Source organism: Microtus pennsylvanicus, chromosome 12 (assembly GCF_037038515.1).
Source record: "Microtus pennsylvanicus isolate mMicPen1 chromosome 12, mMicPen1.hap1, whole genome shotgun sequence".
NCBI lineage: Eukaryota > Metazoa > Chordata > Mammalia > Rodentia > Cricetidae > Microtus > Microtus pennsylvanicus.
The window spans coordinates 5,951,814-5,967,649 of NC_134590.1; the positions used below are offsets into that span (position 1 = coordinate 5,951,814).

A 15,836-nucleotide genomic window follows, 5' to 3' on the forward strand; every position below is an offset into this window, starting at 1 on the left:
ATGTTTGAACTGATAATGGTCATGCACTCATATAGCCCCTTTGTCGGTCAGTGGCTTTGCTAGTTTGTTTATTTGGTGTGTGTCGGAGGATATGGGTATGTGGGTGTATGAAGATAAAGACAGATTAATGAAAATGATGATTATCATTCTCAAGACCATTGAGAAACCAGTAACTCAGCTTTGTTCTGGAATACAACACAAAAATGTTGGAAGGTAGGAGGACACATATTGTCATACATTCAACACACATGACTTGTAAAGATTCTTTTATGCCAAGTTTTTGCAGTTTAATACAACTCGAAACTAAGTCAGAATTCCCTTAAGAAACCCAAACCATGGTCCACACAATTAGCCTGGTAGTACCCATTTCTTTCTCCCTACAGTGTGGCCTCCAAACAGAAGAACAGTGGGCACTAGTGGCACTTTGTGTCTCTAGGCTTCCCCACAAAGTCAGATCATGCTCTGTTCAGCCATGCACGCATGTGAGCAGCGTGCCTGTGAATGAGCTTAAATAAAACCCTTGCGCTTGATGAATATTACGTCTGTCCCTCAGGATCAGTTACTCCTTGATTTCTCAACACATACCTCCAGAAACTTTATAAAAAGGAAACCAAACAGCACTCTTTTTTTAATCCAATGCAGGGATGTGTTCTGTTTTCCAGAACAGCCTCCATGGCAACCTCTACTACAAACCACAACTACGAACTTGGGCTTGAGCCAAACATCTCCCGAGCACCCAAAATAGATGTCAGTGTGTCTGTGCCCTTTTCTCAGCAGAGAAACGCACTTCCTCTCGGTCCATCCATGCTTTCACAAGCTTGTGTGCTCTGCTTTGTTCTTTAGGTTGGCAATCACAAATAATTAATAATTATGGAAGAGCATCTGAGGTTGTAGGGAGCCGCTAGAGATAACACAAACTGTTTTGCATGGTAAGACAATTCATTATTTTTAGATGGACAATGCACATAGAAATAAAAATAAAACCTGAAAAACAATACAGGGATTATGTGAACTTTCAATGGAAGTAACACCCTTCACGCAGTAGGACGAACCCAAGAGGCATCACTGCGTTATTGGAAAAAAGTGATCATGTGTCCCCACGCTAATTCCTAATGATCTGGGAAACATCAAATTTCTTTTAGTCCCCCCCAAGAGAGACATACAACCATACAGAAGATTTCAGAGAGGTCAAGATCTGCCAATGGCTGACAGCGCATTTTCACAGGCAAACTTGCCAACTTCCCATGTCAAGAGACCATGTCTCTATTTCCTGTTTCTAGGCAAGCAGCAGATACTTCAAGCTAGCTGGCTAGGTCTGGGGTTAACAGTGGCACTTCAAATGGCAGAGGATCTTGGGATCCATTCTGTCAACCTTCTGACCAGGTTGTAGCCTTTCCTTCTTTGGTTTCTGGGAGTCCCTAGAGGAGTTGGTAAAAAGAAACAGTGGCATGTGCCTTGCTTGGTAGGAAAGTTGCTCCTTCAAGGTGGGTAAGGCTAAACCATGATAAACTTTATCTTATTTTTGTTAAGAGTTTCACATATCCCAGGCTGACTTCAGACTTACTATATGACTGAGTCTGACCCTGAACTCTTGTTCCTCCTCCTTCCATTGTCCGAGTGCCGGTAGTACAGCCTTTTACCCCAATACCAAACTTACACTGTTCCCTGGAATTTTATAAAGAAACAACAACAAAAAGAAGCAAGGGTTAAAATGACCAATTAAGTAGAGAGGCAAGCTAGTGGTGAAACCCTCATTTAAAGTGTTTTTCTTATAAAATCTTCTAAGTCCTGGGCTGAGGAAGTAACAGCGATGCCTGGACCTGCCGCCTCCCGCTCCTCTTCTGGGTGGGCTCTGTATTGATTCTACAGTTCAAGCTGAAGATGTCTTAGCCCCTCCCCCTCGGCTAAGGAAGTCCGCATATACCTCCTATCCAACACATACAATAGAAGTCAAATATCACACAGGACAAGATTGGACACGGCTGAAGACAGCTTCTGGATAAATTGACAAAGATCATTTGGTTCCTGAAAGTAAAACAAAACAACCCCAGCAGCTCCGAGGCCAGCAGCCACAAAATAGTACAGCTAAAACCCAAACTCTTTGAAAGATTGCATTTTCTCACAGTAAGGAGGAAAAATAAAAGGAAAAGCGAAGATCAAGGGCCCACCGAACTCTTGTACCCCAAGCAAACGGACCCTGAAGATTTCAGCGAGGAAAAACAGTACCTTATAAGTAATTGGTCTTGTCTAACACAGCTGGTCCCAGAGTCGACTCGTTTAACTGTCTACTGCCTCCAGTTTAAAGTCAATTCTGTTGGCAAGAAAGCACAGAGCTCGTCTGGAAAATATTGTTTGGACATAAACTGTTCCTTTCGAAGCAGTGGTAGCTATATTTAAGTTTCTTGTAGACAGACTATAAACTCTTCCTGTAGCTAATTTTCTTCCTCCTCCTTCCCCAGACTTAGTCAGTATCCTCCTATCCCATATATTGAAAAAAGAGACAGAGAAACGAAGGGGGGGGAGGAGAATATACCTTAAATAATGTAGTATTTGAGCATTTGGAAAAAGAGTAGAACACAAAGAAGATGATAGAATTATAGAAAGTTCACAGAAGCCCAGTGCTTTCTCATTCTGCTAATCAGGAAAGGGAAGCCCAGAGAAAGCAGAAAGTTTGAGCTGAATGCCATCAGTCAGGCAGCTTGATTGTTAGTGGCTCCATTAACAGATAAGGTTTCATGACTACCGGTTCAGCGTTTCCACCGCACTGGGCGACTGGGAGGAAATGACCTCTGCATCATTATAAACCGCGTGAAGGCAGGGAGACAATTAGAACGTGGGAACCACTTGCCATCTGTTATCTCAGAGATAACATCTTCCTCAGCTTCAAACTCCTTAGTATTGAAAGTTCTCCCAGAATTTCAGTTCTCTTTGCATACTTGGGAATTATATTTTCCGGAGAGTTGTATGATTCTAGAGTTGCTCCTATTGAGGGTTGTTCCTACACACTAGCCTCCACAGAGCCCACTCTAGGAAGAGATCCTCATATGAGTGGGGTTAGGTTTAATCTGTGATATTTCTGTTCAGCATCAGAGAGGGACACACACAGCTCTTACGGCTCCGGAACTAGAAACATCTTGACTCTGTGTGGTTTCTATGTGTGTGTATGTCTATATGTGCACAAGGGTACATGCACACATTATGTGAGTATGTGTGGAAGCCAGAGGGTAACCCTGCGGGCATTCCTCAGTTATTTCTTGAGACAGCATCTCTCGCTGGCTTAGAACTCTTAGACAAGCTTGGGATGGTTCCCCAGGATCCATTCATCTCTACATCTCCAGTGCTGGGGTTACAGACTCAAGCCACAGTGCCAGGATCTTTAAAGATTTTTAAAATCTTCTGTTTACAAGGCAAGGAGTTTACCCGTGGTGTCATCATCCCAGCCCAATGGGAGGGTTCTTCCTGCCTGCAGTGTGTCGAGACATTGTTCACCATCCATGCCCATTTGTTTATTCATTCACTTATTTCTATGTGTGCAGTACACATACATGATTGTGTGGTGTGTTCACACACACACGAAGGTGTAGGTAACTTGTGTGACCATGAATACAGAAGTCAGAGGGAAGTTTGGTATCTTTCTGTATTGATTGCTCACAAGTTATTTTTTTTTTTTTTTGTGCGCGCGTGTGTGTTTCTTGTGTATTGTTTTAAGTCTGTATATCTTGCTGAGCCAGAAGCTCACTGATTGGCTATACTGCTTGGCTAATGAGCTTTAGGAATTTGCCTTTCTTTGCTCCCTGAAGCTCTGGAGTATAACTATATCCTCAAGCACCACCAGGCTTTTATAAGAGTTCTGGGGATTCAGACTTGAATTTCCATGCTTGTTTGATAACAGGTACTTTATCAATTAAACCTATCACTTCAGCCTCATATTTATTTATGGTAATCATTGCTGTGATTTGGTGTGTGTGATGCTGGGGATAAATTGCAGGATATCACCATGCTAAGCAAGTACTCTATCACTAGACTACAATCCAGATCCATTTTTTGTTGACAGTGGTTTCTGTCTCACTGGTCCCACAGCCATTAAGTCCCAAAGAAAGCACACAGAGGTCTACGTTAATTAAAAACTGATTTGGCCTATTAGCTCAGGCTTCTTATTAACTCTTACATCTTAAATTATCCCATAATTCTTGTCTGTGTTAGCCACATGGCTCGGTACCTTTTATCAGTGAGGCGCTCTTATCTTGCTTCCTCTGCAGCTGGGTGACAACTACAAACTAAACCTTTCCTCTTCCCCAAATTCTCATATTCTGGTCACCCCACCTATACTTCCTTCCTGGCTACTGGCTTATCAGATTTTAGTTAGTCAGTACAACTGACAAACCTTTACAGTGTACAAGATCATTGTTCCAGAGCATTTTTCAGAGTTATAAATTAAACTATATATACATATGTGTGTATTACATATATATATGTTTATATGCATGTATTTATTTATTTATATATCTGTTTGTTTCACATGCAGTTTTGCCATGCATACCAAAGTCATGGCAAATCTTACCTTAATTTCTGAGTACTGGGATTATCTTGCCCAGATCCATTAGTTTTGTTAAGAAACACAGATACATAACATAATAATTTTATTAGGAGTCATTCATGTTACATTTTCTAATTACATATAAAGAAACTATCTTCCTCAGACTGAAGGTATAATATTCGTACAATAATTTTAAACTATGATCTGTAATGTATTAATCAATTAATTTATTTGAAAACTATTTATTGGACATTCATGAAGCCACCACACTCTTTTCATGTAGAATTTTCTATACCAATTCTTAAATTCATTTTTACCCTTCAAATGTCTCCCTTTTTCCACACTAACACTGAGTTACACTGACCCTGACAACCCCTGCCTATTTCAGATAAGCCAGAACACAAAAGGGGCCCACGTGGATATCAGTCTCGTCACTGACTCTGTTCTAAAATCCCACAGCCGCACTATTTTACATCTGAAATTCAAACACGATGGGAACTGGCTGTGGCAGGACTTGTCTGTGCTCCCAGCACAGGTGACGCCGAGGCAGGAAGACCATGTGTGTGAGGATGTAAAACCTATCAAGAAGCGAACAACAACAAGACAGACAGCAAATGCTCAGGTTGCCCATGAACCATTTTTAAACTGCTACTTGATTTTGGACTGGGACTTATTATATAGATGATGCTAGCCTCAGACTTACAGCTATCCTCCTGCCTCTGCTTCCCAAGCACAGGGATTATGGGTATATGCTACCTTTGCCCACATTTACTCATCCCTAAACTCTGAAGCTCACTCTTTGGTTTTTATAATTTCTGTTTACTTTTAAGTCATCTGTGTTATATTAGGTTAGGGAGAAATTACCTTATGAGCAGGTAATTATCAAAGTGCAATGCTGCAATGACAACTACATTTGTGGAATGTATTTTCCAAAGTGAGGAATCAATGATTATGCAAACAGTTCTCCCATCTTGACAAATAAGAGACTGAGATCCAAAACATGAGTCTTGAGGAATCTGGGAAAAATACTCCACATTTTTTTTGACACAATGCCAGAATTTCATTTTCCTTTCATGATTTCCAAATATGTCTACTTCAGCTCTGTGAAAAGGTAAAGTCCAGATATTGCCACAGGATGGACAGGTCAAGTGGGGGGCATCCAACGCCCTTATATGTACCAGTTGTGTTCCTTAGTGTTTCTGTATTTCTCGAGCTTGGCTTTTCATGGTGACGTATGTCTTATAGGAGCAGTTGAAGGAAGAAGAGTGGCGTTCAGACATGGGTGGAGTGAGGCCCAGTGACTCAGGCATTTCACACAGGGAAAGAAAGAAGGTGTGGGGAGAGGCATTGACAGCAAGCCATTTAGAGAGGGAGAAGGCTGAGCCACAGGTAATAGAATAGATTACACTGAATCCAAGAGCCAGCTGCTCTCAAAATAGGTTAAGTAAGATGGTCAACTAGCAATTTTGGTGACCAGGACAATCAACAGGAAATTGGCCTTCAATCCTACTTTATTATTCATGCTTGGGAAGGGAACACGTGCTGCTGTTAATTTGTAAATTCTATACAATCTAAAATAGCTCAAGGTTTCACAACTGTTTTAGAAAACATTTCTGCCTTTCTGTTTAGGTCTCTGGCGTGTATTCCAGCCTGACCTGCTTTGCTGTGCCCTGGGTCCAGGATCCAAGGGTGACTTGGAGGGAAAGAGACTGCCTGTGCTTTAAGGTCTAGACTCATGGGGCTAGCTCCGAGGGGTGCTTACACCTGGGAAAGCTGGATCGACGGGCGAGCAGTCTGAACTCGCCACCTCTTCTGCTGCTCTCAGCCTCTGGGTTTATAGGAACAGTAGAAGGAAATGTATGCTTTGCACTTCACTCTGAGAGCTCTCGACTGGTGGTAAAGAAGGTGGCCACACAGCCACAGATGCTGGGTCGCTATTCTAGGCTTCGGGGAGATCTCACGCATGGGAAGATCTCATTAATGGGGAGATCTCATATTTAGGGGGGTTCTCATGCATGGAGAGATCTCATGTTTGGGGAGATATCTGCATGGGGAGACCTCATGCATGAGGAAATCTCATGCATGGGGAAATTTTATTCTTAAGGGAGTTCTCTTGCATAGAGAGATCTCATTAATGGGGAGATCTTATATTTAGGGGAGTTCTCATGCATGGGGGAGATCTCATGCTTGGGGGCTTTGCACACTTTAGACTGTACACAGAACATCTCAAGTCTCAATTTCATCTAATCCAGTGGTTCTCAGCATGTGGGTTGAGACCCTTTAGGGGCTCAAACAACCCTTTCACAGGGGTCACATGCCGGATATCCTGCTCCTCAGATATTTACATTACAGTTCATAACAGTAGCAAAATCGCAATTATGAGGCATCAGCTAAATCATGTTCCAGAAGCTGTTAGAGTTGCAGTCTCAGGAAGGCTGAGAACCGCTGCTTCCTCAACTCCCACCTAAACTGTCTCCAGCTTCCCACAGCCCATCCTCCCATCTCAGAATACTCACTGCCCTTCCACAACGACCAGTGGTTTCTAATCTTTCTCTTCCCCGCCTCCTGACACCCCACCTTTTCTGGGCCTCACTTCTTCTAATGTTTCTATCACTCTGCCACCTTGTGCTGCCCAGTGATTTCCCATAATGCCTCTGTTTCATTCCTTCAGTGCTTCCAAGTACACCACACGTAAATCAAAACTCCAAATCACGGCCTCTGCATGATTTAGCACCTGCTCGTCTTCTACCTTTCCTTAGGAAATTCCCAACATTCTGTTCCACGTGTCTAGAATATTTTGTCCTCATAATTTCACAGACCTTCTCAGCATTCAGGGTTGCTCTTGAATATCACTTCCTCAGCAAAAAATGGCCTCTTTATGTAATATCCTCCTTTGGGGAAACTCCATATCTTGTTTCTATAGCTTAGATTTTTTTCATGGCATCACCAGTCTCTAGAGTGATCTTTTGTGTTTTAGAACATCCCCATTCATCTGAGTACTAATGATTTTCTGGAATGAATTCTGAACTGTATCCGTCTAGATAGATAAGAGCAGATCTAATTTATAAATCACAGTGCCAGTGCTGAGGACCGTAAAATATAAACAGATATTTGGGAAGTACTACTTTTTCCCTGGGGTCCTGGGGTCCTACACTTCAGCTAGCAGAGTTCCTGCGGCATGAGCATAAGCTCACAGTAATCCATCTCTGCAAGTGACTTCCTGCATTTCCTTCTGTGGCTCGGCCACGAGACATGATGGGAAGTAAAGATGGAGTCCCAGAGGGCTCTAGAGAGTTGTATCTATGCAAGCCATCTCTAAACTCCTGAACTCGGGCCAAGCCAGATAAAATCCTTGACCTGCCAGCATATCTTCTATGAATATGTGGTGTGCACTGAACTAGATACTTGTATTTTTAGGTCTTCTAGCTCCAGGACACCCCTCTCCCCCCATTAATTGACCTACTCAATAGCAGTATCTGAAGCAGAAGACAGCCTGGAACCAGCCCTGTCCTATCCCGATTGTTTCAACATGCTTCTGTTACCTGGCAATGCTTCAGGAACAAAAGCAAAAACCTTGCACTTAAGACATACTTGTTCTGAGTGAAAATGAAGGAGATGTTGGAGCAGTGAGCTCACGGGTCATTTCATCTTCTGTCTCAATTTGGATCCACAAGGATTCCAAGCTTTCTGGTGAGCTGTAAATTAGATTTCCTCTCCACTCTCCTGCCCCCACAGCTTCCTAATTACCTGTTCTAGTGAGTCAACTCCTCTGGGTCCAGGGTCTCAGGTTCACTGTGGGATGATGTCACTGGCTCAGAGCATCTGGACAATGGCTGTGGTATGGTCAAGCAGGGTGAATCTTTGTTAGAGGAAGATGACATCCCCCATGTCCTGAGCCTCCTCCCAGAGGCCTCAGAGAAAGGAAATGGCTTTCCTAAAACTGGTGCCACTCAGGAAAATAACTCCATTTACCACATTAACACAATGAGTGTACTTTCATTGTGATATTTAACTATATATTAATATAGGTTTATGAGCGGCATTTATTTGCTTAGTGAATGAAAATGTATTTATTGATTATCTCCTTGGACAAAGACTTGTATAGATTTTGAAGTTAATGATTTTTCTTTCTTATTCCATGACTCATATTTTTCTGTCCTCAGATTACTGTGCAAGTTCCCCCTTCCCGTCCTGGAATGCACTGATCCCCAATTTAAAGTGAGTGTGGAAGATGCCCTGTATACTTATGCATGTGTGTGTGTGCACATGCAGTATATGAGTGTGTGCATGAGCACTTGTTGAGTGTGTGTATGCACGTGTGTGTGTGTTACACACAGATTCTACTGTAAGCATTACCTTTTAGAGATGGGACCAGTTGGTGGACTATAAGGGAGTCACGGTGTTAAAGGCAAGCGTCAATGTGGCATGAAACAAGATTGGAAGGAACCAGAGAGGCTTCTGTGAGGAATGAAATGGAAATGTGTTCTGAACGTAGGAGTGGATTGAGATTCCAGACAGGGTATGATGCACACGCGGGTCACTTCAGCCAGGTCCCCAAAGCTAAAATACGGGATAAGTGATGCTCACAAAGCATACAAAAGAGAAAATGGGCAAAAGATACTTTTTACTGTTTATATATTTTGCTGTTTATTTATTTGACAGAGTCTCATGTAGTCCAGGCTACCCTCAAATACAGCTCAAAAGAACTTGGGATTTCACCTGCCAAGTGTAGGAATTACAGATGTGCCGAGTGCAGGGATTACAGATGTGCCGAGTGCAGGGATTACAGATGTGCCGAGTGCTGGGATTACAGATGTGCCAAGTGCAGGGATTACAGATGTGCCAAGGCAGGGATTACAGATGTGCCGAGTGCAGGGATTACAGATGTGCCGAGTGCAGGGATTACAGATGTGCCGAGTGCTGGGATTACAGATGTGCCGAGTGCTGGGATTACAGATGCGCCGAGTGCTGGGATTACAGATGTGCCAAGGCAGGGACTACAGATGTGCCAAGGCAGGGATTACAGATGTGCCAAGGCAGGGATTACAGATGTGCTGAGTGCAGGGATTACAGATGTGCCGAGTGCAGGGATTACAGATGTGCCAAGGCAGGGATTACAGATGTGCCGAGTGCAGGGATTACAGATGTGCCGAGTGCAGGGATTACAGATGTGCCGAGTGCAGGGATTACAGATGTGCCGAGTGCAGGGATTACAGATGTGCCAAGGCAGGGATTACAGATGTGCTGAGTGCAGGGATTACAGATGTGCCGAGTGCTGGGATTACAGATGTGCCGAGTGCAGGGACTACAGATGTGCCAAGGCAGGGATTACAGATGCGCCGAGTGCAGGGATTACAGATGTGCCGAGTGCAGGGATTACAGATGTGCCGAGTGCTGGGATTACAGATGTGCCGAGTGCAGGGATTACAGATGTGCCGAGTGCAGGGATTACAGATGTGCCCTGCCACACCCAGTCTGTGATATTCTGAGACTGAATCCAGAGCATCATGGTTGCTGCTAGACAAAGCACTCGACCACCTCAGCTACATCCCCAGCCCGTACTGTTTTACCCCAAAGGCAATGATTGACAATCTAATTATTATTCTTTAAGCCACTGAAGAATTTTCTTCAGAGGATATTTTGTTTTTAAAATGATGAGTGGCTATTTCAGGAAAGGGGCATGTAAGGGACAACCGAGGAAATTATCTCTACTCCAAATAAGAAACTGCGATAATTTGGTTAGATGGGAGGGACTGAGGGAGAGATAAAAGTCTCAAAATGTATTTTGAATTTTCCTCATGTAGAAGGGTGCTAGAAAAACAAACATACTCTAAAATTGCTGTGGTTTATTACAGAACAATGAACCTCGTATGAGATGAAACTAGTATTTAATAAATCCCTATTACATAGGAGACATTTAGCATATGTTGTCTTTATGCACAAGCAAGGAGACAGGCAAACAGCTTGAAAGAGGAAAACAGATTCTGAACTTACATTCATCTGACTATAAATACATATACAACATACGTGTATATACACACATCATATACATATGTATACATATACAACACATATAATACATACGAATCATTTACAGACAGTCGTGCGTATACATCATATACATCTATGTATATGCATGAGAAAAACAAGGAAAAAGAGACTGAATTTGAAAAATAACAGAGAGGGGTATATGGGAGGACTTGGAGGGAGGCAAGGGAAGTGGGGAGTGCTGTAATTACAAATCTCAAAAAAAAGAAATAATTAAAATCTTATTCTTTACATTAAATTGCCTCTCTTCGACATTAATTCTGAACATTTTTCAAATCTGGACATTGAGCGACAACACTGCTACTAATTATTTGGAGTGTAACTTGGCAAAGCCCTGAAAGGTTCCCCAAGCAGAACCGCTCAGGAGTCCGCAGCATTACCTTGCTCAGATGGAGGTTCAGCAGACAAGCAAACAAGCAACTGAAGTTCCTTAGTTTCTATGCAACTCTGTATTTAGCTGCCCTGCAAAGCACAGATCCTTCATCGAGTTCATCTTGCTAATCTAATTCCTTTTGCAGCCTGGAGGCCTTGTTCGCACACTGTAGTGGGACGGAGGGGGGAAAGCAGAGGTAAAGCGAACTTGGCAGATAGCCTCGTTCAATCAAGTCAGATATTGTTTTGAGTTGCTTGGAGTTTGAAGGGTAATTCAGTTTCAATGAATCAAGGAAGGCAAAGGTAAAAATCCAAGACCCTAAAAATAGCAGGAGGTAGATATGGCCACATAGAAGAAAACGCTGAGATTTGCCTTGAGGTTGACTAGGCATATTCCTTCTCCAGCGTATTTTAAGCCCCCTGTAGTTACGATACGATATGCTGTTCAAACCACCACTCATGGAAAGTAAACAGAGGCACCATCGCTAATTACAGAAGGATCCAAGCAAGAGTCAGGCTGTGATGGGCAAATCTCTACTCAGGAGATGGACATGAAAGCTGACCTTTAGGTGACAGCTTCAAGAATGAGGTCATAGACTGGAGATGTGAGTCAGTGGTAGAGTGTTTACCTACTAAACATGAGGCTCCGAGTTCAATTCCTAGCACTGTATCCTCCTCTTCCTTATCATCATCATTATCATCATCATCACCTGATGGGGAAGCTCAACCAATCACCTTGTTTGTGGGGTGTGTTCCCCCGGGGCCCCAAATAGCGTATAAAACCATCAATGTGCACTTGTTTTCCCTCTTTGTTGGTTTTCCTGTGCTTCGCTGGAACTCTGGCTTTGTAAGTTCCCCTTTCTTCCCCTTATTAAAGCTGAATATTGTATATTAAAGCTAGTCTGGTTAATTCTATCGACCACTCACCAACAATCACCACCACCACCACCATCATCATTGTGATGGGGTCATAGGATTTAGAGTACCCAGCTTTAAAAGTAAGGCAACATTTGAGAATTCTTAGTCGCTCACAACTCCTTAGCAAAGGCCCCAGCAGCCAATGTATGTGTGATTCATTACTTCAGTGCCGTAGCTTACTTTGTTGGAAAACAGTGATGCTTCTTCATTATATTAGAGTCTCAGATAATAGGGAAGGATTAGCAGTTGTATCTGTCCTGTGACTGGGCCCATCAGCTCAGATGGCTGCTAATAGTTTATTTCTGGTAGTGTCTTTGATAATACTTCCAGGAAGGGTTAGCATTGTGTCAGTTGATGAGAAGCTATACCTCTCTACTGCAACAGGCACTGACCATGCCACTGAGGACAAGAACCTATCCACAGACAGAATGCTAAATCTGCTCTCTCAGCATGAGCTAGGACATCCATCCTCACCTGCCCCCACACACTGCTGCATCTAGATCTCAGAGGTTAGACTCGGGCGTAACAGGTACGGTTTCCTGCTTCTTGGGCTTGAGGGATGGGCAAGCATTCTGTATTGCTCTTCTGAGGTTCTAGTGTGTAGAAAGCAAGTTATTGGGATTCTTTCTTCCAAACTTGGGTGAATCATCCTTTAAAATGAATGTCTTTAAATACATCTATGTGCCTACACATCTCCTATTGGTTCCTCTGAGGAACCCTAATACACAGATATGTATTGTCTCTTCTTCCTTATAAAATAATATATTTGAATAAACACCTTGGCTATAATGGATGAAGACAGTGATAGTAGATAGGGGGTGTCCCCCAAAATATTTTGTTTATTTAGAATAAGCACATACTTGCTTTTGCCGGTGAGTTAGCCATCCGTGAGCCAAAGTCAACAACCACCAAACTGATTAGAACGGCAGCAGGGTCTTCCACTCTCCTCCTAAATCCCTTCTTAAGACGAACGCAAGCTCCCCTTGCCGAGCTGGACAAGGGTGGGAGGGCAAGCATGGGCAGTAAGCACTCCCGGCTACAGAAGGGATATCAACCAGACTTAATTATGTCTCCAGCCTTAGTTAAGTCCACGGTGAGCAGTGTGACCTTGGGTGGAGCTCCGCACTTCACCGGGGCTTAGTTTTGCTTGTATAAATTGCAAGGATTTAATAAGATTACTTGGAAGGTTCTCCTCGGATGTGAAATTCAACTGCTCTCTTAAATAATTATCTCCCATATGTTTTAAATTTGCTTAAGGTTCGTTTGTACTCGAAGACGGAGAGCATATTTTTTTTATATCACAGAAAAATTAGAACAGCCAGTTATTGACAAAACAGCCCTGGTGGTAACAGTAAAAATGATTTTTCAGACTCCCAAGAATACAAACATTAGTGAGCAGGGAGGCATTTCATCTTTTTAGTGTTCACTATGCCGATTAGGAATCCTGAGAGGACAAAACATCAGACATAAAATGCCAAACCTTATTGAGCTTAATAATGCTTAAGTATTAAATTTATGTAAGGCCCCCAACCACATGGAGGATGCTTTGCAGGGCTAATGCAGGAGGAAGGATTTTCTCCAGCAGGGGAAGATTGCTCCCACACTTTCAGATTTTCCTATAGTGAGAGACAGACTCCACATTTACAAGACAGCATGTTGAAGAAGAACAAAGGAGGCCTCGGCGAGGTTGGCAGTCTTTGATTAGTTCTTTAACAAATTTGTGGATGAACAAGCTTCAGAGTGGGAAAAATGAATTGCCCACATCTGGGCAGTTCTTCACATTGGGGCAGACCTTCACATCTGGGCAGACCTTTAGTGTAGCCAGATGGCAGACAGGATGTTGGATTTTTCCCTCATGTTGTATCGATTCCTTTTTATCAGAGAAGTAATATATAAATGAATATTACTATATAATGTAAAAGCTGGTGGCCCTATTGACCCTTACCATTGTTAAAGATCAGTCTCTCTCAACAAAGATTGACCTGTCTACCTATCATATCATTTATCTTCTTAACCCTACCTGTCTCTAGGCATGTGCACATACACTTAATAAGCATATGTGTATATGATACCCAGAAATATGTTTTTTAGGAAATGTTATCTTCTTTAGCTCCAAAATTTTCCAAAATTGTTCACCTTATGGCCTTTAAAGCTAAACTAAAACCCCAAAGAGTCTTCCTTCCTCAAAACCTCTCTACTATTTTAACCTATTAAACTCGTTTGTAGAAATTATCAGATAGCCAAGAAAAATCAGCAGAGGGCTGTTTTACATGTTGCAAAGTGATAAATGTTTCCTGCCTCTTACACCCATTTCTTTTTAAATCAGGTATTCAAGAAGCATTATTCAAATGTCTCAACCATTGAGTTTTATGTATAATAGATATGGCAGTTTAATAGGTATAATATTGAATATATTCCCCTCCTCCTTCATATACTGGATTTCTCTATCATATCTAGCCAGCATTTTACTTAACAATGGTCTCCTAGTACCAAAACCTCTGCTGCCTTACAGCACAAAAGATTAATAGATGGTAACTTGCTTTATTTCAGCCTCATTGTTGGACTCTGTGTGAAGGGAGGGTAAGATTTCCCTGCCTGTGTAGACCAATGACTTCAGTCTGAGCTCAGTCATGTTTCTGATTCACATTTTCCTCTTGGGCTGATGACGGTCTGGAGTCTGCAGTTTGCCTCCCTTGGATAAGATGCACCCGGTCCTGCAGTTGCATCACCCTGCCTTGGAGCCCGTGTGCTCTGAGATCACATTCCTTTAGTTCCTGTCTCATGACCAGCGCGGGCGCCTGTTGTGTAATTCAGATTTCTATCTTGTTTTCGCCCAGCCTAGATTGTTATCAGTCTGCCTTCTCCACCCGATTCTCCTTTGTTCTCATCTTTCTTCCTTTGCTTTTAACTGTTTCATTTTGGGGGATGTACTGTTTTGCTGTAGGGTGTTTGCAAACTACCAAGCCAATTCTGCTCACTTTGTGTTCAGTTAACATAGCAGGGCCCCTTACGTTGTCTATTTTCTCTGAGCTGGTGACAGTAAATATCTCTGACAGCCTCTCACCTTAAAAGAGCCCTGTTCATCTTTTCTTCAGGACCAGAACCATTCTATAGGAGTTGGTACATTTCTCTGGCTAAACCAAAGGAAAATCACTTAAAAGTTTCAAGTGTAAGGACATTTCCCCATGGATAGCTATTTCAAAGAGAAAAGCTAAAAACAAATTTTCATAACAGGAGTGTTGCCGTCTCTTGTATACAAATGTGTTCTGTAGTCACCAGAACACTTATCAGAGAATCATTTACCAAACAAGGATAGAAGATGATGCAATTCCAAGACATCAGAGCTCGGTAACACTGTTCTGTCTCTGGCATCACACCAGACATCTTCACGGCTGATAGAAAGATTTACTACAACAAGATATGCTTCTGGAATTTTATAAGGTTTCTCACTTAGGTATCTTTAGTGGCACTCCATGTATGGCAGAGGATAGACATCATTGTTCTTCTGACTACCCTAGTTATTTTTGGTTTTGTATGTTTGTTTTGATGTGTCTGTAACTCTTCCTTAAATCAATGTACAAAGGAATGTGTGTGCCCAGAGACAAATGTCTTCTGCAGAAATTCCAGCGACACTGTAGACTCTTGGGAGTGTACAAAAGGAGGCAAAGAAACCCTATGAACTTGGTTTAAACATAAACACATACAGTTATAGCATAAGTGTGCTGGGCTGGAAAACACCAATAAGGATTCAGATAATAGGAGACCTTGGAGGAGTATGGGAGGGGCTGGGGATTTGTCTCAGGGTAGAAGACTTGTCCTGCCAGCACAAGACCTGGGTTCTGTGTCAGCATTAGAGGTGAAAACTGCCTTTTCAAAGAGATAATTACAGCAGAAGATCTACCTGTGTCAGATCAGGATGGCTTGTGTCAAACGCCTTCATCCTGGTGAGCATACACACATG

At 42.5% G+C, this 15,836-nt stretch overlaps 1 protein-coding gene across 5 annotated transcripts in view; it reads right to left on the reverse strand.

The window, feature by feature from the left end:
* Arhgap24 (Rho GTPase activating protein 24) overlaps positions 1 to 15,836 on the reverse strand; it is a 391,351-nt gene that overhangs the window by 158,646 nt on the left and 216,869 nt on the right. Inside the window, exon 1 of one of the 5 annotated variants that reach the window (XM_075942980.1) lies at positions 2,227 to 2,462. The exons of the other annotated variants lie outside the window; for them this stretch is intronic. The gene's annotated coding sequence lies outside the window, so the exon portion shown is untranslated. Of the gene's footprint in view, positions 1 to 2,226; positions 2,463 to 15,836 lie in introns of those variants that run through there. 5 annotated transcript variants of the gene reach the window in all.